Source organism: Pogoniulus pusillus, chromosome 34 (assembly GCF_015220805.1).
Source record: "Pogoniulus pusillus isolate bPogPus1 chromosome 34, bPogPus1.pri, whole genome shotgun sequence".
NCBI classification, from domain to species: Eukaryota; Metazoa; Chordata; class Aves; order Piciformes; family Lybiidae; genus Pogoniulus; species Pogoniulus pusillus.
Window position 1 is genome coordinate 8222677 of NC_087297.1, and position 22107 is coordinate 8244783.

General features: G+C 45.4%; 1 pseudogene; it reads left to right on the plus strand.

The window, feature by feature from the left end:
• Nucleotides 1-22107, plus strand: part of LOC135189817 (uncharacterized) — an 81562-nt pseudogene that overhangs the window by 16977 nt on the left and 42478 nt on the right.

Consider the following 22107-nt stretch of genomic DNA (forward strand, 5'->3'; position numbering starts at 1 on the left):
AGAGTTCTCAGCGTGACTGTGAGAGAAGTAGACACAATTGTTTTTCATTTCACTGCCCATTATCTAGTTCTTCTACCAAAACATTCCAGCTTGCTTCAAACTAGCACATACAGATAACCAGAAACATTTTCATTGCACTGAACATGAGGCTCAGGGGAAATTTTGCTGCCTTCAGGTTTTGTGGCATTAGCCAACACAGTTTACAGAGCTGAAGGCTTGTGGGTTGTGTTTCTCAAAATAAAAAAGTTTGGGTTTAGTTTCATTCTACCTAGTGTAGAAATTCCTGGAGTGGGGGGACTCATTGTGCTCCAGAGCATGGGATTTTTGGGAACCTTCACTTTGTTTTAGTATAGACCCTTTGGATTATTTGTCAAGATGCAACTGGGTCTGTAGGTAACAGATTTTTCTTGATGACTGGCCAAATCCTGTGGCTGATACAACAAAACCAAGCAGCAAGCTGTGCCATCCTTCATTCCCAGCCTGGGGAGTGCCTGCTTGACTAGACTGCCACACACATGCAGTGTAATGTGCATACAGTGCTTTAAAACAAACATCTTAGTGTAGCTTTCTCTGGGGAAAAATGGAGGTAGGGAGAGGAAACAATAAAACCATGTATGGCTATTTTCAGTTCTAATGCAGGACTGGAATGCAGCAGGAGCTAATGCAGGATATTTGGATCTTGCAGTAAATTAACCAGGTTTTTCTACTTCCAGTTCAGCTACTTTTCTCTGAATTGCACTCTCTTAACCATTAGATGCCTTTGAATCCTGTGGAAGAGGATGGATTTTGTTGCAGCTGTTGGTAAAGATGGCACTGCTAAAGTTTTGCTTAGAATGTAGAGTACTTACACGTGTTGTCATGGGTCTCTCTGCTAGTGCTGGGCATCAGAACAGAAGATTTAGTCTTTCATTTTCCTCAGGTTAAAAAATTGCTGGACCTAAGCATAGCTTACTCTCCACGGGCTGGTACACAGATAAGTGCATAACCTATAGGTTGTACTCTCCATAGGATCCTTAGGAGTGCATTCCATTGAATCCTTGAAAGCTGTGCATGCTATGGCAGCCCAGCTCCTCCTCCGCTGCCTTGTTACTCAGGGCAGCATTCTGCTTGTTGGACTTTCTATTGATACATCAGAGGTGAAATCTGACCCCCAGGAGGCGAGGAGGAGGAGGAATGCCTGTGAAGGGGCAGTGCTGGAGCAGGTCCATGCCACGGATGATGGCTGGATTTCAGCTCCTCTCAGTGGCAGGCTGCTGGCTTTGCAGCGTGCAGCCCTCTCCCTTCAGCATCTCGCTGGGAAGAAGCTCACCTGAAGCTTTTTGCCTCCGTGTCTGGAGGAGCGGGCAAGGTAGGTAGGGAAATTGACTTCCCTCTGCTATGGGATGAGTCTTCCCACTGCCCAGCTTTCTTTTGCTGTGCTGCAGATTTGCTCCCTTCTCTTGCCAAGGGTTCAGGAATTGGTGCTTTGGAGCGCTGCAGTGATTCAGCCCAACCAAAACCCAGTTGTCAGACCAGCAGGACAAGGAGTTAAGAGTCCTGTTTATCCTAAATAAGCTTCATGGTTTCTAGAGTACCTCTCTTGGTGAGTGGTCAGCTTTGTATCGATTGACACTTTGGAGCCAGAGCTCTGTGTTTCTCAATAGCAGGGAAGCTGCTGTCAAAGGCTTGGCTTTCTCATAGCACATCACAAACCCCCTCCATAAACTACTCAAACACATCAAAAGACACTCAGTTCCTTGGTGCTTTTTGGAGAACAAAACGAGCCACAACATAAACCAGCAAAGCCCAGCATGCTAGAAAATATTGTAAGACTGAGATTAAGACAAACTAGCAAAGATTTAGTGTCAGATGTTAAGGAAAATGCCTCTTAAGAGTTCTTCTAACAGTGTTTGGAAGTGATGCCTTAGTTACTCCAAAATTTCATGGAGCCTTTAGCACTGTGCCAGACCATACCTGAAACCAGGGCAACACCACATGCTTTGTAGGGCTGCAGTGCTTACAGAGCTTTTCTGGTGTATATATTCTTATCTTCATCCCGTTTAGTTTTCTCCCCCCCCTCCCCCATCTATGTTTTCTCCCCCACCTTATCACCACCTTTCCCCCTTTCCCCTTATTCAAACTATTTTATCCTTTTTATTCACTAGAAGATCCTGCTGGGGTCCCAGTCCTTCTCTAATTATCACTTGGCCAAAAAACCCAAAAGGCAGCAAGAAAGGAACCATTTGATCTGTGAGAAGCAGCCAATTGTGTTTTATTTTCTTTCATAAACTCACATAATTAGGCAACCAAAAGTTTTGATGTCACAGTGACTTTTAACCCAAAATAATCTCCTATAAACCAGTCTGCTTTTACACTTGGAAAGAAGCCACTGCAGTATCTTCCACACCCACGACATAACCCAGGGTACCATAACTTTGACTGGAATTGAATATCTAATCTTCAGCCCGTAGATTAAGCAAAGCTGTTCTTCCTAAGTGCCCTTCTGCCCCTTGGCCTGCATTTGCCTCTCCTCAATTCATCACTTTTCTCTCTGCAAGGAAATGACAATGTAGATAATGTTCTGCCAGGAATCTTGCTTTTCTATGTGCTTTCATTTATTTATTTGTTTACAGTCAAGGTGACTAATGCATCTGTTCCAAAAGCTGAGTGTTTCCATGGGCAGAGTGGACAATTTAAGGGTATATGTATGTGTGCTTATATATTAATCTGACAAAACTTGTAAAGGGTGCTTGAAAGGGTCACTATTTTTCTACCTAGCAGTGAAGATAGGCTACTGCTTTCAGTATGTAGCCACTGGCTCCAAGCTAGCTGTTCTTCTAGCTCCCTTTGGAGCTTTGGCAAAAACTTGGCCTGGGTTTGAATTGTCCCAGAGTTCATAGAATCAACCAGGTTGGAAGAGACCTCTAAGATCATCCAGTCCAAACTATCACCCAGCCCTGGCCAATCAACCAGACCATGGCACGAAGTGCCTCATCCAGGCTTTGCTTCAACACCTCCAGGGATGGAGACTCCACCACCTCCCTGGGCAGCCCATTCCAATGCCAATCACTCTCTCTGGCAACAGCTTCCTCCTAACTCCCCATGCCCCAGCCTGAAGCTGTGTCCCCTTGTTCTGTTGCTGCTTGCCTGGCAGAAGAGCCCAACCCCACCTGGCTACAGCCTCCCTTCAGGTAGTTGCAGACAGCAATGAGCTCTGCCCTGAGCCTCCTCTGCTGCAGGCTGCACCCCCCCAGCTCCCTCAGCCTCTCCCCACAGGGCTCTGCTCCAGGCCCCTCACAGCTTTGTCGCCCTCCTGTGGACACCTTCCAGTATCACAACATCTCAAGGTCTGAGCTGAGCTTTGTGAAGAAGACTGAGCTACTCCTACCTTCATCTGTCTCTTGTGGATGCATTCTGCCCATAGATTTATGGTTGTTGAGATACAGGGCAACAAAGGCTTGAGGTAAGATTGTCTGGTGGGTAGTGACCACCGCACAGAGCCGGGCCTCAGCTTGAGGGTTTCTGGGTTGTTTTGAGACAATCCACAGAGCACATGAAACCTTGTGCTTGGAAAATAGAATGATCTTTGGGTGTTCCAGTGACTTTCATCTGGATGCTTACTGAAATATTTTCTTAGTACTTTTTTACCTTTTTTTAGGTGTACCTTCATTTATTTCCAAATGCTCATTGACCTCAGCTGAAACCCATTTGTTCTGAACAAAAAAGACTCTGTCAAGTTGAACAATATTATGTTGAAAATGTGAATGTTATGTTGAAACTCACCTTCTGCTGTGCTTTATTTCAAATAATTTTTGAGTTGGTTCATGCTTACTTCAAAATGACTACATGGAAATCTCACAGAAGGACCTTGATAAAGGCTCTTCATCCACCCAGGCTGCAAGGTTAGTGCATCTACTGTATGTAATCTGCTTTAAGCATTATAGCTCTCCAGTGTTGTTACTGTGTTTATGAACTTCCTGCTGTTGATCCCTGGAAGTGTTTGAGATCAGTTTGTGGCCAGCCTGATCTAGGGTAGGGTGTCCCTGCCCATGGCAGGGGGGTTGGAACTAGATGATCCTTGTGATCCCTTCTAACCCTGACTGATTCTATGATTCTGTAATGTGGTCTGGTGGAAAGTGTCCCTGGTCCCTGCAGGGGAGGTTGACTAGATGACTTTTAAAGGTCCTTTCCAACCCAAAGCACTCTGTAATTCTGTGATGAGCTGCACATCAGTCCTTTCATAACATCTTTCTTGTAAGAGAAAGGAAGCAAAGAGTGTGCAAGTTAGAAACAGGACCACTGGGGGGCATAGGGACCAAGGGACTTAAAATTTGCATGATTTGGGAAGTAGTTTCAGTTGACACAGTCGATTGGTGTTGATGCACAATTGTAAGTACTAGCTGAAAAATGAAGTCTCCAGTGAAAACACAGATCCCAAGTCCTTGCTGTGCACAAGTTGCAGTCTCAGACTGGTAGCCTGCTAGGAGCTCTGGCTGGCCACATGTCTTGAGATACATGGGCAAGACAAAAGGACAATTTCCTTCTGGCAACTGCTGGCAGTAGTGATTTTAGACATTTTTCCTTCATTTTTTTGTCTGTTTCTAGAGCTCATGATAATCTGTTTGCTTATTTTAATGCCTGCAGGTATGTACCATGACAGTTAGAGTGCATTTACCATGATTTCTTTCCATGCACCTCAGTCATGAGAAACTACTAGCTGAGAAACAACTCAGAAATGTGAGGAGAGTCACTATGTAAATGCAATTATCAACCATTTCTCCCAGTTAAAAGGATTTGGGATGGGAAAAATTCTAAATTGCATCAGAGCTGAATGACTGAAATGAATTTATGTAAAGACAAGAATCACATTTAATCTTTTAATCACTGAAATTTCATCACACTTAAATTTCCCCAGTGAGAGGCATTTGCCATCTCATGAAATTAAAGGAAAGAAAGAAAGAAACAAAAGGGAGTTAAAAGATGAGAAGAGACTAAAATATGGCTGTATGGATCACACAAGCACTTCTCCAGTTTAGAATTGAGCTTTAAAAGGCCTTACAGATAAGCCCGTAGGAGACAAACTGTGCTGGATAGCTGGATCTGAAAAGCCATGAAAAATCTCAGCCTCAATCAGCCACTCTTGGCTGAGGGGCTTGATTTGATCAGTCCTCATATATTAGGAGATGCATCCCATTACTGCATGGTCTGGGGACTTAAAATGACAAATACTGTGTTAATTAGCAAGCAAGGAATACGTGGTGGGATGGTGAAGGATTTCATGGGTGATATAGTTGAAGAGATGCTTGAATCTGATGCAAGTTTTGCAGACCAAGTGTTTCAAGAAATCACAGAATGTCAGGGGCTGGAAGGAACTTCAAAAGTTCATCCAGTCCAACCCCCCTGCCTGAGCAGGATCACCTAGACCAGCTCACACAGGAATGTGTCCAGGCAGGTTTTGACTATCTCCAGAGAAGGAGACTCCACAGCCTCCCTGGGCAGCCTGTTCCAATGCTCTGTCACCCTCACAGGGGAAAAATTCCTCCTCATGTTTACATGGAACTTGCTATGCCTCAGCTTCCACCCTTTGCCCCTTGTCCTGTCATTACTGAGCAGAGCCTGGCTCCATCCTGTGGAGGACACTCACCTTTACATCTTTATAAACATGGATGAGGTCACCTCTCAGGCTCTTGTTCTCCAAGCAGCACAGCCTCAGCTCCCTTAGTCTCTCCTTGTAAGAGAGATGTTCCATTCCCTTCACCATCTTTGTGGTTCTGTGATGGACTCTCTCAAGCAGTTCTACATCCCTCTTGAACTGCATGAGGAATCAAGAGGAAGGTGTAAAAGAATTGCTCAGCTTGATTTCATGGTCAGGGCAAACGGTCACTGTAGCTCTACAAATTCATACACCCATGGAATTTATGCATTCTCCCTTCCAAGAGGGCAGCATCACAGATATATTGCATAAAGTGAACGTAAGTACTGAATAACTTAACCATTAGTGACTGAACTTGGAAGAGGTGATTTTAAGTATATAGAATGCAGAAATGCTGTTGTTTGACCTGCAGTACCTGGTTCAGTATTGCTTGCTTTATTCCTTATAACAGATAACTTATTCTTTATAAGAGCAAACTTTGTCACTTACTTAGTACCAAGATTTGGTGACTATGACTACTTGGACTGCCACAGGAAAAGCTTTTTTTTTCCCCCCTCACCCTGACATCCTTTTTTATTTTAAGGACTAACTAAATGCTTGCAAAATGTCCTTTTTCAAAACAAAACTATTTTTGTTCTAAAGGGAAAACATCTGAAACCGCAACAATTTCATGGCTTTTTTTTGTCTGCCTCTGAATCAAAAATAGTCATGCTTGATCCATCCTAGAGGCTAAACAGTCTTAGTGTCAGTTCTTCATTTGGTGTGGCTGCAAGTTGTACAGAGTACATCCCGTTGAAAATGGGTAGATCTGAAGAACCAAATTGTCCTGGACTTTGCAAGGCCTTGCATATGCTGAAGGTAGTGATGATGGCTTTAATAAGCTTGTAATAAGGTACAAGACTGAACAAGGAAAGAGGTTTGTTTGTTCACCCTTCTCATGTTCTTAGACATTTAAATAGGGAATGATGATTGCAGTTGTGAGACTGCATTTTGGCTCATCTCAGCCCGTCCATACCAACCATTCTATGATTCTTAGTGCTCCAGAGGCAGGTAAATATTAATTTTTGGAGATCCAACAGGTTAATAATTGACAACTTTAAACATGAGGAGCAATTTTTACCCTGTGAGGGTGACAGAACACTGGAACAGGCTGCCCAAGGGGGTTGTGAAGTCTCCCTCTCTGGAGATGTTCAAAACCTGCCTGGATGTGTTCCTGTGCGATCTGGTATAGGGGAACCTGCTCTGCAGGGGATTGGACTGGATGAGCTTTGGAGGTCCCTTGTAGCCCCTGACAATCTGTGTTTCTGTGACCTTGGCCACTTTCAAGACATCTAGTCAAAATTCTACTGAGAAGGGGAAAAAAAAGGCAATATATTTAGTTTTGTCTTTGATACTGATCCAACTCTGTGAAGCGTTTTAAATGATAGCAGTACAGGATGAGGCTGTATGTGGCTATGACAGTGATTCCCACTGGTATGGCTTATCCTCATACATTTACACAGGGGAAAATGCTTTTGGCAGTCTTTTGTAGCACTCCCATCAGGCCTTGATATTCCTAGGAAGAGGAGGAAGCTGTGGGGAGACAGGAGAAGGAGGTAAAGGAGTGATGTGGTTCCTCCATCAGCAGCTCTTGGCACAGCACGTGTTCCTGGAGCATGCAGGAACCCTTGGCACCAGGCAGCAGCCTGTCTCTACTGAACACACTGCTTGCAAATAGGAGAAGTTAGTGGTACAGTCCTCTGTGTGTAAACAAGTCCTACATCTCTGTTCTCTCTGCTTTGTCCTTCTTGCTCAACCATGTATTTTAATTGTAAAACCCCTTTCTGATGTTGTTTCTCTCTGTTATTTTGGCATTGCTGCAGGCTTCAAGCTGCCTCTCAGATGTGCTGGGTTCTTTGTGTGTGCACTGCTTTACTGGTACTGAAGGCACTTGTTTAGACGTGGGGGATTTGCTAGAAGTGGTTTGCACAGCCACATGATTTCTAAAGCAGGATAGAGCAAGTAATGTTTTCATTGACCATTATGAATTTGGAATATATTCTTGTTGGAGTGGTTGGATTAATGTAATAAGCAAGTACAAGATTGGGAAGTGTCTTGTGTTCCTTTGGTTGCCAATCTGGGGTCTGGAAGAAATTTTATTGCATTAGATGTTGGCTGCATTTTCAGTTCTCCTTGTAGTTCTGAGCAGGGATCAGGTGGGTCAAATACTACAGATCTGCTGATCTTTGTCCCAGAAACAGAGTTTGTATTGTTACTGTTCAGCTTGTGGTGATGTCCAAAACACGTTGGATGATTTCCAGACTGGAAGAAGGAAGTTGTACCTGCTCTGAGACTGCAATTGCTCCACATGAGAGAGGTTGAGAGTGTCCAGGAACAGCAGTGCTGTACAGAAAGGCTGGTCACGGTCAGCATGATGACTGGCAGTCTGAGTAACAAGATGTTGACGTGACTGGTGGCAGAACTTAACAAAGGACAGCCTGAAGAATGTGTTTGGCAAACATGGTTTTAGACGTGGTTTCTGAAGCAGGCAAACATCTTATAGATGTGTAGCCTGAGCTGCTGTGGAAGAAGGAACCTGTAAGGCCTTTCAGCTCTCCATGGTGCTCTCCTGCAAGCATAGAAGCAGCTATCAGCTCAGGATGCTGTGCTTACCCACTGAGGTGTTTCTCAGAAATGCTACTTGTTTAGGCTGCTCATCCTGTTCTTTATAGTTAAAATGATACCTATGGGCAAGGAGATCAAGGCCAGACCGAGCACTTAAATAATTTCCCTTCCCCCTCCCCCCCCCCCAGTTTGCTTGGTTTAGGCAGTGTAATGTGCTCCTTGGTTTTGGAAATGTTGAGTTTCAGCAGCAGGAGGTTTGTGCAGAGGAATATGAGCATTAATAAACCAGATTTATTAGTTTAGTAGAATAATTCTAGTAAAGTAGATTTATTAGTTAATAAACCAACTTAATTGGGAGATGTAAAGGAGAGCAGGCTTTTGGTGTAAAATTTACATCAAATAAATATGTTCTGTACAGGCACTGAGGTAAATTACATTCATCCATTTAATTTTTCATTTTTAATATTAAAGCATAAATCAGTTCAAGAGGGAAATTTCAGAATATAGCTGTTCATCAAGCACATGGATTGGTCCAGATGGAGTCAGCTGTTTTAATCAAACCCTCAATCAAGGTAAAGGAAGCCAAGTGATTGACACCTGGGAACAAATGGAACTCATGTAACTTGAGCTGATACCCAAGTCTATTTTCTCTCAAGGGGGGTCTTCTTCAAAGCAATGTAATGCTCCCTTTTGAGAGCAATAGCAGGACTTAATTCTGTATCTGAGCCAAATCATAGAATCAGCCAGGTGGGAAGAGACCTCCAAGATCATCCAGTCCAACCTATCATCCAGCCCTATGCAGTCAACTAGACCATGGCACCAAGTGCTGGGAAGTTCCTGAGTTATTAGCTCTGAAAGGCATGAGGAAGCAGCTCTGCTGAAGTGGTGTGGTTGCCTTTCTTGGGCTGAAATGGCTGCAGTTGCTCCTTGGCTAGATCAGGGTTAACAGGGCAAATGGGGAAGAACAAAGGTTCCTTGCTTTGCTGGAGGTGCCCCAGATGCTGAAGCTGTCGGTGTGGTCAGCTTTCAGGTATTTGTGTGGTCAGGGTTGAGTTGAGCTTTTGGTGCTGCAGTGAAATGAATAGGTGATGTCCTCTGCACAGTGGACTACTTAGAGGACAAAACCTACTGACCAGGCTATTTCTAGCTTGCCTGAAGAGTATGTTGGTTGGTTTTGGTGTGTGTTTTGTCTGATGTGTGTTTGTTTGTTAGGTCTTCTTTGATTCATTTTGTTTTCTTGCACCTTTTATTTTTGAAGAGTGTGACTGAGAAACCTGACTGGCTCTCTTCTGGTTTGTGAGTTCTTAAAGTTTAGGGGGATAAAGAGATGAAAATGGCACCAGTGATCTATAAGCAGAATCCTCTGATTCTTCTGAGATAGCAAATCACACTTCTTGTCTGGTGAATTTGCTTTTGTGGGGCTGAAGACTTTGTGCAATGCACCTTGTCATGTTGTGGCTGAACATGAAATCAGTCAGGGTTGGAAAGGATCACAAGGATCATCTAGTTGCACCCCCCTGCCATGGGCAGGGACACCCTACCCCAGATCAGACCTGGCCAGAGCCTCCAGGGCCTCAACCACCTCCCTGGGCAACCCATGCCAGGCTCTCACCACTCTCATGCTGAACAACTTCCTCCTCGTGTCCAGCCTGAATGTCCCCACCTCCACCTTTGCTCCATTCCCTCTAGTCCTGTCACTCCCTGATATTCTAAAAAGTCCCTCCCCAGCTTTTTTGTAGACCCCCTTCAGATCCTGGATGGCCACAATAAGATCACCTGGGAGCCTCCTCTGCTCCAGACTGAACAGCCCCAATTCTTTCAGTCTGTCTGGATGGAGTAAGTGAAGGATTTGCAGTAGTAGAGGCAGGTGATGCACTGGGAAGCCTCCCAGGTGTTTCTGGTCAATCTGTTCTTCCCAGATTTCCAAATCTTGAGATTGCCTTGGACACATTTCATATTTCTATTTCCTGCCCCTCCTCCTTTCGTAACAGACTGCTTTGAGTTTGTGCTACAATACTTTCCAGGCAAACCTCTGAAATCTAAAGGATCTGCAAATAACCCTCTTATCTTTGGAGAGGCTGTTCTCACCCTGGTTGCAACACCTGGGGATGGTGAGTTGTAAGGCACAGCTGAAATCCAGCTTAGTCAACAGAGGAGAGATGCTGAGGTCACAAGGGGGAAGCTTTCATGCTTCCACAGCAGGATATTCAAATCCTGTGTTACACTGAGTGGAAATTTCACCCTTGTCTAGACCCAGTCTTGGCTGCCCATGTCCAAAAGCATCTCCTGAAAATCTTTGTGGATGTTGGAATTCACCCAGAGTGACCAAGCCAGGACTTTCCCTCCTAGTACCTGATGTTTGATGGAGTAGCTGTTTCTCAGCACTCGCTCCCGACTGGGTTCACTTAGGGGATAAGCTGTGTGAAGGCGCAGGAAGTGCTTGGGGATGTTTGACCTTGACAGGGGTTAAGGGTGTCTAGCTACAGGCCAAGGGGGGATAGATTTAGGCTGGGGGAGAGTAGGTTTAGACTGGATCTTAAGATGAAGTTCTTCACTGTGAGGGTGGTGAGACTCTGGAATAGGACCGGAGTGGGGGTGGTCAAGGCCAGGTTGGATGAGGCCTTGAGCCTCCTAGTCTGGTTGAAAGGTGTCCTTGCCCGTGGTGAGGAGGTTGGAGTAGGTGATCTGGTCAGGCCACATCTTGAGTGCTGTGTCCAGTTCTGGGCTCCTCTATTCAAGAGAGATGTTGCAGTACTGGAAGGTGTCCACAGGAGGGCGACAAAGCTGCAGAGGGGCCTGGAGCAGAGCCCTGTGAGGAGAGGCTGAGGGAGCTGGGGGTGTGCAGCCTGCAGCAGAGGAGGCTCAGGGCAGAGCTCATTGCTGGCTACAACTACCTGAAGGGAGGCTGTAGCCAGCTGGGGTTGGGCTCTTCTGCCAGGCAAGCAGCAACAGAACAAGGGGACACAGTCTCAAGTTGTGCCTGGGAAGGTCTGGGCTGGATGTTAGGAAGAAGTTCTTCCCAGAGAGAGTGATTGGCATTGGAATGGGCTGCCCAGGGAGGTGGTGGAGTTGCTGTCCCTGGAGGTGTTGAAGCAAAGCCTGACTGAGGCACTTAGTGCCATGGTCTGGCTGATTGGCTAGGGCTGGGGGATAGGTTGGACTGGATGAGCTTGGAGGCCTCTTCCAGCTTGGTTGATTCAGCCTAAGCCATTCTGGGATCCTGTGATAATGAGACTAACTATGGAAACCCTTCTGCTTCAGTGTGCCCTTGGTGCTGCAGCACCTTCTCATTCCACCAGGTATAAATGCACTCTGGTGTTTTCTGCTTCTGTTATTTTGGAAGTTACTGTATGATTGAAGAGGGGAAAGCTGGTGCCTGAGCACTAGGTGTGATTATTTTTGGAGCCCAAGTTAGCACTAAATTCAGGCCTGCTTTGGAAAAGACTTTGTATTTTCTTGCAGTGGGTCACTACATTCTCATCTAAACATCATTTGTAAACCATTTCTTTATGGTTTTGCTCCATACATAAGTCCTCATTGTCAAAATCAGTTGATTGACATCTTCCTTAGCTTTGTGGTGGTGAGGATGTGTTCATTGAAGGGAAGGGAGAAGTGATTGTGTGCCAGAACACTTGCTCTTAGGGGAGAGGATGGAGTTTCCTTTGTCTCCAGCGACCGCATCTCAGTCGCTTCTGTTTCTGCTCTCCTTGCTCCGTATCTGCACTTGTTCTTTCTACAGGTGCCTCTCCCCGTGACCGTGCATGCATGGCACATGCAAACCAACAGCTGGAAGCTGTGAAGAGAGCTGAGGGAATCTCCGCTGCAGAGAGCGAAGGCAAACGGTGAGGACTGCGCTGCAGTGTGTGCCGAATTCCCCTAGGTGTCACGGTCTGACTCCTCTGCGCCTCTCTCCGCGCAGGCAGATCCTGCTTCGAGTCATCTGCATCCAAGGTCAATAGCTGCGTTGCTTGAGGAAATATTAATTTTTGAGGAGAAAAAAAAGCTCTTGGACATGACAATGCAAAAACATAATTAAAAGGTTGTGCCCTCAAACCATAAAATGCACTACTTTCGCTCCCCCCCCCACCCCCAGTGTCTGATGGGTTCAAAAAGAATTGAGAATGTTTGCTTTGGCTTTTTGCACAGCCTTCCATGTGGAAGCAGTTGTGAATGCGAGACTTGTAGTGAACAGGTTTGTAAGCTGCTTTCTGGAGGATTTTTTTTCTTCCTTTTCTCTCTTTTTAAAAATTTCTTTTATTTGCCCCTTTTTTGCCTTTTATTTGCTCCCATTTTTTTCCTTTCATTTGCCCCCCCTTTTTTAACAGTTTTTTCCTTTTTTTTTGCCCTTTATTTGCCTTTTTTTTCCTTGTATTTGCCCCCTTTTCCTCCCTCCTTTTATTTGCCCTTTTCCCCCCTCCTTTTTTTTTGGGGGGCCCTTTTTGCCTTCCCCTTTTTTTTTTTTTTGGGGCCCTTTTTGCCTTCCCTTTTTTTTTTTTGGGGCCCTTTTTGCCTTCCCTTTTTTTTGGGGGCCCTTTTTGCCTTCCCCCCTTTTTTTTTTTTTTTGGGCCCTTTTTGCCTTCCCTTTTTTTTTGGGGCCCTTTTTGCCCTCCCTTTTTTTTTGGGGGCCCTTTTTGCCCTCCCTTTTTTTTTTGGGGCCCTTTTTGCCCTCCCTTTTTTTTTTTGGGGCCCTTTTTGCCCTCCCTTTTTTTTGGCCCTTTTTTGCCCTCCTTTTATCCCCCCCCCCCCGCCTTTTTTTTTTTTTTTCTTTGCCCCTTTTTCTGCCATGGCAGACTCCACAGGTCTATCTCTTCTTTCTTTGCTGCCTCTTCCTACCCACCATGCCGACACTTGACCAGCATTCCTGGCTCTGGTAAACAGTAAATGACATTTTCCTTGGCAAGTACAAGCAGCAGCCTCATGACTTGCCTCATGTCTCCCAGGTCTTTTGAAGTGTCCTATGTCCTGAGCTTGCTGGCCTCGGGGTGCCTAGATGTAGGAGGGGGAATACCACCTTCCTGCGGTGTGTTTTGTTGCTCTTCTCTACTTTCGTTGTTCTTTTTTCTGGGGGATTTGCCTCTCAGTAACACTGCCTTGCAAGGGTTAAAGAGGGAAGGTGGCACTGGGCTAGCCTAGGATTAGTGTTCTTGTGCAGCACTGGTGATGCCCTGATCAGCAAGCTGAGAGAACCTTGATTTACAGCCATTTGCATCCTTTGTTTCCTGAATTGTCTTTCTTTTCTGTGGAAAGTACCCCAGACTCTTGCCTCTTTCTTGGCTCTTCTGTTCAAACAGAATTAAAGCAGTACATCATTTATTGCCTTAATTTATCTCTCCAAGAAATCTCCTCTAATGGACACGGGGAATACAGTTAATTCTGAAAAGGTTAAGACTCAAACGCACCTCTGAGTGCAAAACACTGAAATATCAGGCTTTAGACAGATGTAAAGGAGAAAATCCTAAGTATCCCTTAGGATTTGGAAGGGAAAATGCAATGTCTTTACGGAAACACAAAGGAAACCTCTGTAGGGGATGAAATCACCTCAAGTCTGTCCTTGAGTCTTTTGCTCTAGCTGCTGTGAATGAGTGGCTTGTGTTAATGGGCATGGTATTGGTACTGAAATAAAGTGGCCATCTGATGGGGGTTCGGAGCATGGTGAGAAGCTGCTGGTTGATGTCCGAGTCCTCAAGTCTGGCAGAAATAACAAGCTATGTGTAAGAAATTTCTGGTTCATAAGGTGGGATTGAAGGCTCAGAGGTGAGGTTTGTCTGTGCTTTTGCTACAGCAAGGCAGGCACAGTGGGAGGGCACTGTGTGTAATAAACCACACTGCTGTACGTGGCCACTGTCCTACAGCTGGGGAATTTGGTGTATTTGTTCTACGCATTCCATTATGAACTCAAAATGAATATCCATTTTTTGGTGTAATTGGGATACCTCAGTTGTAATGTAGACTCCTGACATGCTTTACAGCAGTGTTACAGGAGGGCAACAAAACAACTGCATCAGCAGGTAGTGAGAATGAAACCCTAACCTCTCACCTGTCTTGTTTCTTCAGTACTGATAGTTTAGGCAAGATGTGCTTACCTCAGGTTACAGGCAGGATCTATTGCTGCAAATTCTGTGGCTACCCTTCTCACTTCCTCTGTGAGAACAACTCTCCAGAAGCTTCAGTCCTTTCACAAGATAATTAAGCAGAGCATCAGCTGTGGACACTTACAGACATATCTTGTTTTACAGACATGAAGTGAGAGCACAGCAGAGCCAGCTAACCGGAGGGAAGCTCTAAGAAGAGCAGGACGGTGATAGGTTAGTTTAGCAGTCTTGTGTTTGGTTTTCTCTGTGTGAAATCTGCTTGTCCATCCAGTGCAAGTTTTTCCCAGGAGAGCTGTGTTGCTGTATTCTGATCCCTTTGCAGTAAGATGATGGCAAGCAGAAAGAACAGTTGTGAAAATGCTTAAACAAATCTAAAGTCTGAATTTTCCCTTGGTGACTGGAGGTGTCAGATAACATCAAAGCTTCCACTCTGCCCTATTTCTGACTGACAACGAGGCCTTCCCGGTGACAGCAGATGGGGCAATGGGTGGAAGCTGAGGCATAGGAAGTTTCATTTAGACAGGAGGAAGAGTTTTTCTCTGTGAAGGTGTCAGGACACTGGAACAGGCTGCCCAGGGGGGTTGTGGAGTCTCCCTCTCCTGAAGATATTCAAAGCCTGACTAGACACGTTCCTCTGTGATCTGGTCTAGGTGATCCTGCTCTGGCAGGGGGGTTGGACTGGATGAGCTTTTAAGGTCTCTTCCAGCCCCTGACATTGTGTGATTCTCATCTGGTTTTAAAAAGCCTTGGACAGTCCATCGAAAAGCTGGACCAGGAGGTGGTTGAATCCCCATTCCTGGAGGTTTAAAAGATGCAGAGATTCTGTGCTGAGTGATATGATTTAGTGGAGTTAGAGAATGGTTGGACTGGATGATCTTAAAGGTCTTTTCCAACCAAAACAACTATATGGTTCTGTTCCATTCAAGAAGCAGAAATACAGGGGAAAAAATTGAACTGCCTCGCTGTAATCTTTTGTATTACATGTCAGCATTTTTGTGTAAACAACAAAATATTTCCTGTGAAACAAGGAGGATTTCTGGGTGTGATAGAGGAAGGAGGGGGCCATACATGATGCAGCGTGGGAGATGTAGTTTAATCTGAGGGGCCAAGCCAAATACAAGTTTAACATACTCAAGAGATGCCAAAACACCATTCCAAATGAAAGCTTCTCAGGTTTTAACCTGAAATATTATGCTCTGTAGGAATGGCAAGCTATTAGTCAAGTCACTGGAACAAAAGAGCATGCTTGTAGGGAAAAATTAAGGGAAATCATATACATATATATATATATATATATATATATATATGTATGTACATATAGAGTATAGGCTGGATGTTAGGAGGAAGTTGTTGGCAGAGAGAGTGATTGGCATTGGAATGGGCTGCCCAGGGAGGTGGTGGAGTCACAGTCCCTGGAGGTGTCCAAGCAAAGACTGGATGAGGCACTTAGTGCCATGGTCTGGTTGACTGGCTAGGGCTGGGTGCTAGGTTGGACTGGATGAGCTTGGAGGTCGCTTCCAACCTGGTTGATTCTATGACATGTATATATGTATACATATGTTTTTGTGTATATATATGTGTGTGTATATATATACATATATGTGTGTTTATATAAGCATATTCCATGTATTTGCAATATATCTAAATATTTTATGTCTTCATAATGTTTTATATTATATATATTTTAATATACTTTTATATATATATTTTTTTTTTCTCTCTGGATGACAGCCTTGTGAATCTGCCCTGAGAAAGTCCAAACAGGTCCCCTCTGATTCATTCATTCATCACCTGTAAAGACCCACTGCAGCTATGGGACAGCTGGATGGTCTGTAGGTGAGTCACAGCCCAGAGGAGGATCCAGCTTTATCTCTGACACAGCTGTTTCAGCTTTGGCACCATGTCTCTATCAGTCAAATGAACAGAGGTGACTGAGCTGCACACGGATTCAGTTGGCATCCCTCTTTTAGTAAGTTCAGTTGTGCCTCTGACGTACTGAAGCGGAGACTGCTTCCCTGGTTTAAATACACACATTGGGAATGGAGCTGTAATGTGAGAAGATAACATTTCTATATAGTCATTTTTCTGGCTCCAGCTTTCAGTAGCTTTAGAGGTGTATTATAAATAAAGAGATCTAGTGTATTACACCACGAAACAGTGCATTTGGGACGTGTAATACAAACCTTAATGGAAGTTCATGGGAATTTCATGTGCAGAAGTTATTTTTAATTTGCAATATCTTATCTGGTTTTAATTTTTTTTTTTTAAATAACAAAATGCAGTTGGGCTGTCTGGTGTGCCAGTTCTTTGCCAAATTTAATTTGTTTCCAAATTAAAGACATTTTTCAGTTACATTGTCAGAGAAAAAAGCATCTGAAACCATTAAGTTTTGTTTTATTTTTAACTTTAGGACCTTCAGAATGTTGCCAATAGTTTCCCCCCCCCCCCCCAAATTTCAAGAAAATTATTTATCTTCAGGACAAAAGCTACCACAATAAGTCTATCTTTTTTCTCCAGCCTAAGGCATTTATCATCATCTTGAATTAAAGGCCCCCTGTAACTGGGTGCTCTGATGAATGGGGGCTGGGTGCCAGAAATCCCTGTTTGATTATTGGACCCAGCTGAAACAGGAGCAAGTTGTTACACAACCCAGCAGCTGCTGGGCTGAACATGGTCTGCTGGTGGAAAGGAGGCTCCTACTGTAGGTCCTGAGAGAGGCAAACCCCTGAGGAGGGGCATGGCCTCCTCTCTGCTCAAGGTGGGCAGAGCAGCCTGTTCTGTTGTGGCACCTTAAGTGTTTTCCCTGGTTACGTTTGGAAGTGGAATAAAACTGACTCCAGAACTTGCAGAGTGGTGATGGTGAGTGCATGTTAAAGGTGTGCTGCTGTGATGAGCAAGACTGAATGCAGCTGGGTGCTGATGAGAAGCTGTGAGAGCACGTGGAAAAGTAAAAGATTGCAGAAAAGAGGTAGCCAGTGGGGCCTGTCCTAATGATGGCTCTCTTCTGATATTATAATATGCAAGAGTGGTTATGGAAAACCTCTTGAGCACCTGGAGGCTGTGTTTCAGGCAAGGTTGTGGAGCCAGATCTGAGCTGCTTCTTTGCATCTCTGAAAAAATCAAGAACCCAAATGCCCCCCGACTGGTAGAGGCCACCTAGGTTGTTGTCAGCTGGTGAGCTCGGCAGCAGGAGGTGACTTCTGCAGTTACTGGTGCACGGTGTGAAGCAGCAGTGCCTGGTTTCAGAAGGGAAGGAGTTGCAGAGATAGCTGGAGTGGAGTTGTCTGGTACTTCAGATCATGTAACATGAAGACTGACCTCAGGCTGCTGTGGCTATACTGCTTCTGTCACATGCTCTTCCTCAGCCTGACTCTTGCTCAAAGAAAAGAGAATTTGTTTGGAAGGCTTGAGTCATACTTTCCCCTTTCTCCTCTTTGTGTAGCAGACTGTCTGCAATACTGGGAGGGAAGAAAGACAAGGGAAGGAACTGACTGTTAAAAATGGACACATCCTCACGGTGCAGTTTGGCAGCACAGACCTGCATGAAAAGGGACATTTGGCTTCTGGGGCAACTGTAGCCTGATGCTCCAGAGAGAAAATATTGAGCAGCACACAGCTCTTTGTCGGGAGAGCCATTCCTGTGTGAGAAAGTAACAGCATCTGTTGTGCTATGTTGGCACAGGGAAGATTCTGACCCTGGCTTTAAATGAGTACAGATGTAGGTGCTCTGGACTGGGGAGCACTTTCTGCGTAGCTGGTGGAAAAGATATGTGCTATGGAGGCCTTACCAGAAGGGTAACACCAGAAGGTGCCCACTCAACACGTTCAAATTCTTCTCTCCTTAGATACTTAAAAGCCATTCAGTACAATTCCTCCAACGAGGTCACTCAGTCCTGAATTTGGCTTTGGTCAGGATTCTCCACAAGGCCACAGTCTTTGTTTTAACTCCTCAGGAGAGAATGCCACTTGGTTGCTTTGCCACCTGATTTTGGTGGAGAAAGGAAAATCTTTTGCAGGAGCTGCAGCAAATGTGTAGTATTTTAGGTTTTTCACTTCATGTCTCTTTCAAAGCAGGCAGAGGAAGTGCTTAATTATTTGGAAACTCATTTGGCAGGTTCTTTTAGTGCTAGGCTGTTTAATGCATCAGCCTGTCAGGCTTAAATACTTTAGAGCTCACTTAACGTTTTTGATTACACCTGAGATGGTCTGCAGAGGTTGTTTTGACAGGGCCTAATTTTCTTTTGCTAAGCTGCCTGATTGTCTTTTTTTTTCTCTAATGAAGAGTTTAAACCCTAGTCAAAACAATTTTTCAACATCTCCAAGCCTACAGTTACTCTGAACAGGGTAAGTGTTTGCTCTGCCTGTCAGGAGGAGCCTGGTGTGTTTGAATGGTCTATTTAATGATGTTTCCAAACCTGCTTGCAAGTGATGTCACCTTTTCACAGAGAAGGGCAGATGCAGAGCAGTGTTGTACCAATCCTAGTCTTATTCAAGTGAATCCCAGAGTAAGTGGAGCAACAATGCATAATCAGCAATCTGTTAAGAGCATTAAGTCCTATTATTTTCTGTTGAACTTGCTCCAGCTGGGGGAAGAGCACCGTGTGGGTTTTTGGCAGCAGCCTGTCTGGAAAACGAAAGAAGTGAAGCTGTGCTTTTGTGGAGAAGGGGATGGGGAGCAGCTTCAGGGCCTCAGGTTTTGTAATGCATGTCTTACAGAAACTAGAGGCTCGGGGAAGAAGTACCTATGCTCACTTGAGAGCAACAAGCTTTTGTAACATTGCTGTTCTGATATTTAAGATCTAATCTACTGAAGTTAGAGGTGAAATGGAATTTGCAGCCTGTGGCATAGAGCATTGACGAGATAGCCTTGGTGAGTCTACTGTCCAGTCTGCAGCTGTCTGTAGTTTTGGGGTTCTTTCTTCTCCAGCCTATTCTAGACCTCAGGAGCTGAAGCCATACTATTGAAGCAGTCTGGAGGTTTCATAGAATTTCATAGAATCAGCCAGGTTGGAAGAGACCTCCAAGATCATCCAGTCCAACCTAGCACCCAGCCCTATCCAATCAATTAGACCATGGCACTAAGTGCCTCATCCAGTCTTTCCTTGAAGACCTCCAGGGACGGTGCCTCCACTACCTCCCTGGGCAGCCCATTCCAATGCCAATCACTCTCTCTGTGAAGAGCTTCTTCCTAACATCCAGCCTATACCTACCCTGGCACAACTTGAGATTGTGTCCCCTTGTTCTATTGCTGGTTACCTGGGAGAAGAGGCCAACCCCCACCTGGCTACAATGCCCCTTCAGGTAGTTGTAGACAGTAATAAGATCACCCCTGAGCCTCCTCTTCTCCAGGCTAAACAGGCCCAGCTCCCTCAACCTCTCCTCATAGGATTTGTGCTCCAGGCCCCTCACCAGATTTGTTGCCCTTCTCTGGACACATTCCAGCACCTCAACATCTCTCTTGAATTGAGGGGCCCAGAACTGGACACAGGACTCAAGGTGTGGTCTGACCAGTGCTGGGTTCAGGGGAAGAATAACCTCCCTTGTCCTACTGGCCACACTGTTCCTGATGCAGGCCAGGATGCCATTGGCTCTCTTGGCCACCTGGGCACACTGCTGGCTCATCTTCAGCTTAGTATCTATCAGTACCCCCAGGTCCCTTTCCTCCTGGCTGCTCTTTTGGCATCGCTTCACTATGACAGAGATTCACTGTGGCTGCCTCTCTTATTTTAAAGAATACTTATCATGATTTGAAGAGCTCTGTGATACTGTGGGTTAAAAAAAGTGCAAGATTGCTTAGATGTGTTGTTATAGAGCACAAGGGCTTGTTTTGGAAAGAAGTAATGGGTGACCCTGCCGAACGTTTAGGTGCGTTCAGCAACGCATGCGCAGGGTTTTGCTGGTGTTACTAACAGAAGGGTCACTAGCTGCAGCACACACAAGTGTTGCCTTCCTGAGACACAGACAGGGTCATCTCTTGAAACTGCTTTCAGGGTTTGGTGTCTGCTATGTACATAAGATGAAGAGCCAGATGACAGAAAAATCCCTGGTGGGTATCTTTCCAGGGGATCTTGGCAAGAGATGCTGCTATCACCTATGCTGTTTCCGAGGTCACTTGCATCCCTTGCCACAGCCTGTCAAAACAGGTGTATTTATAGGCCTTGAGGGACTGAAACAAGGAATCAAACATTTGTATAGCATCTCCTATCCAAGTTCCCAACGACTGAGCCTCCAAGGGTTTTTGGTATGTTTCCAGGGGTTACTTAGCTGTGCTGGGTATTTCTGTGTTCTCTCTAGCAATCTCCTGCTGCTGTGCTAGCTCTTGGAATTAGGAAAAAAAAAGTTCTGCCTTTTAAGAAGGAAATCACGGACAGAATGTTGGTTGGCTTCAGCAAAGCTCACACAGATATTTAAATCCACATCAGAGACGACTGGGATGAGGTCTCGCTGAACATTATGAATTAAGGTAAATTAAGAAGCAGTGAAGGAGTGTGATTAATTAGAGCTGCTTTGCTTAAAGAGAAAAGGTAGGTGCCCTCTGTTAAGATATTTTTTCATGCTCTGTCTAGGCAGTAATTAAACTCTAGGGTGCTGGAGGCTGCCTGCTCCTTGTAATTACCTGGAATAGTCAATGGGGTTGAGCGCTGGAAGAGGAAGAATCCCACTAATTGTGCAATCCTGCTGGCAGTGAGGTTTGGCAGGACGTCCTCACAGCGAACCTAGGCTGGGTGTGCCCCCTTTGTAGGGTGTGCTGCGCGGCTCCGTGCGCCTCAGGCTGCCAGGAAGCATTTTCAGCAGTGTGAGGGAACTCAAACACATCATGTTTTGGAGCTAGCACAACAATCTGTCTTTAAAAGAGATTTATGTTGACTCTATTGCAGTATTCCATTTGTCCAAAAACTTCCAGCAGTGATGGTGGTCACCTGCAGGCTGGGGGAGGAGTGGCAGAAAAGGACCTGGGGCTGCTGGTGGCCAGCCGGCTGAACGTGAGCCAGCAGTGCACCCAGGCAGCCAAGAAGGCCCAACAGCATCCTGGCCTGGGTCATAAATGGTGTGACCAGAAGGAGTACGCAGGTGGTCATGCCCCTGTACTCAGCACTTGTGAGACCACACCTCGAGTGCTGTGTCCAGTTTTGGTCACCACAGTATAGGAGGGACATTGAGGTGCTGGAGCGGGTGCAGAGAAGGGCAACGAGGCTGGGGAGAGGTCTGGCAAACATGACCTGTGAGGAGCGGCTGAGGGAACTGGGCTTGTTTAGTCTGGAGAAGAGGAGGCTGAGAGGGGACCTTAATGCCCTCTACAGTTACCTAAAAGCAGATTGTAGTGAGGCTGGAGCTGGTCTCTTCTCCTGAATTACTAATGATAGGACAAGAGGAAATGGCCTCAAGTTGCATCAGGGGAGGTTTAGGTTGGATGTTGGGAGGAAGTTCTTTCCTGAGTGGGTAGTCAGGCACTGGAGCAGGCTGCCCAGGGAGGTGGTGGAGTTGCCATCCCTGGAGGTGTTTAAAAGGAGAGTGGATGTGGCACTTGAGACTGCTATGGTCTGGTGAAGAAGGTTGCTGGGATGAAGGTTGGACTGGATGTTCCTGGTGGTCTTTGCCAACCATAGCAATGTGTAGTGATTAGATGTTGTGCTGAGGGATTAGGTTTAGTCAAGGACTTGTCAGTGTGAAACTAATGATTGGACTCAAGGAGCTTGAAGGTCTTTTCAAATCTAAGATATTCTGTGATGAGTGATAGAGAGATGGCAAAGGGAGTTCATGGCTGTAGTCCTGGGACTA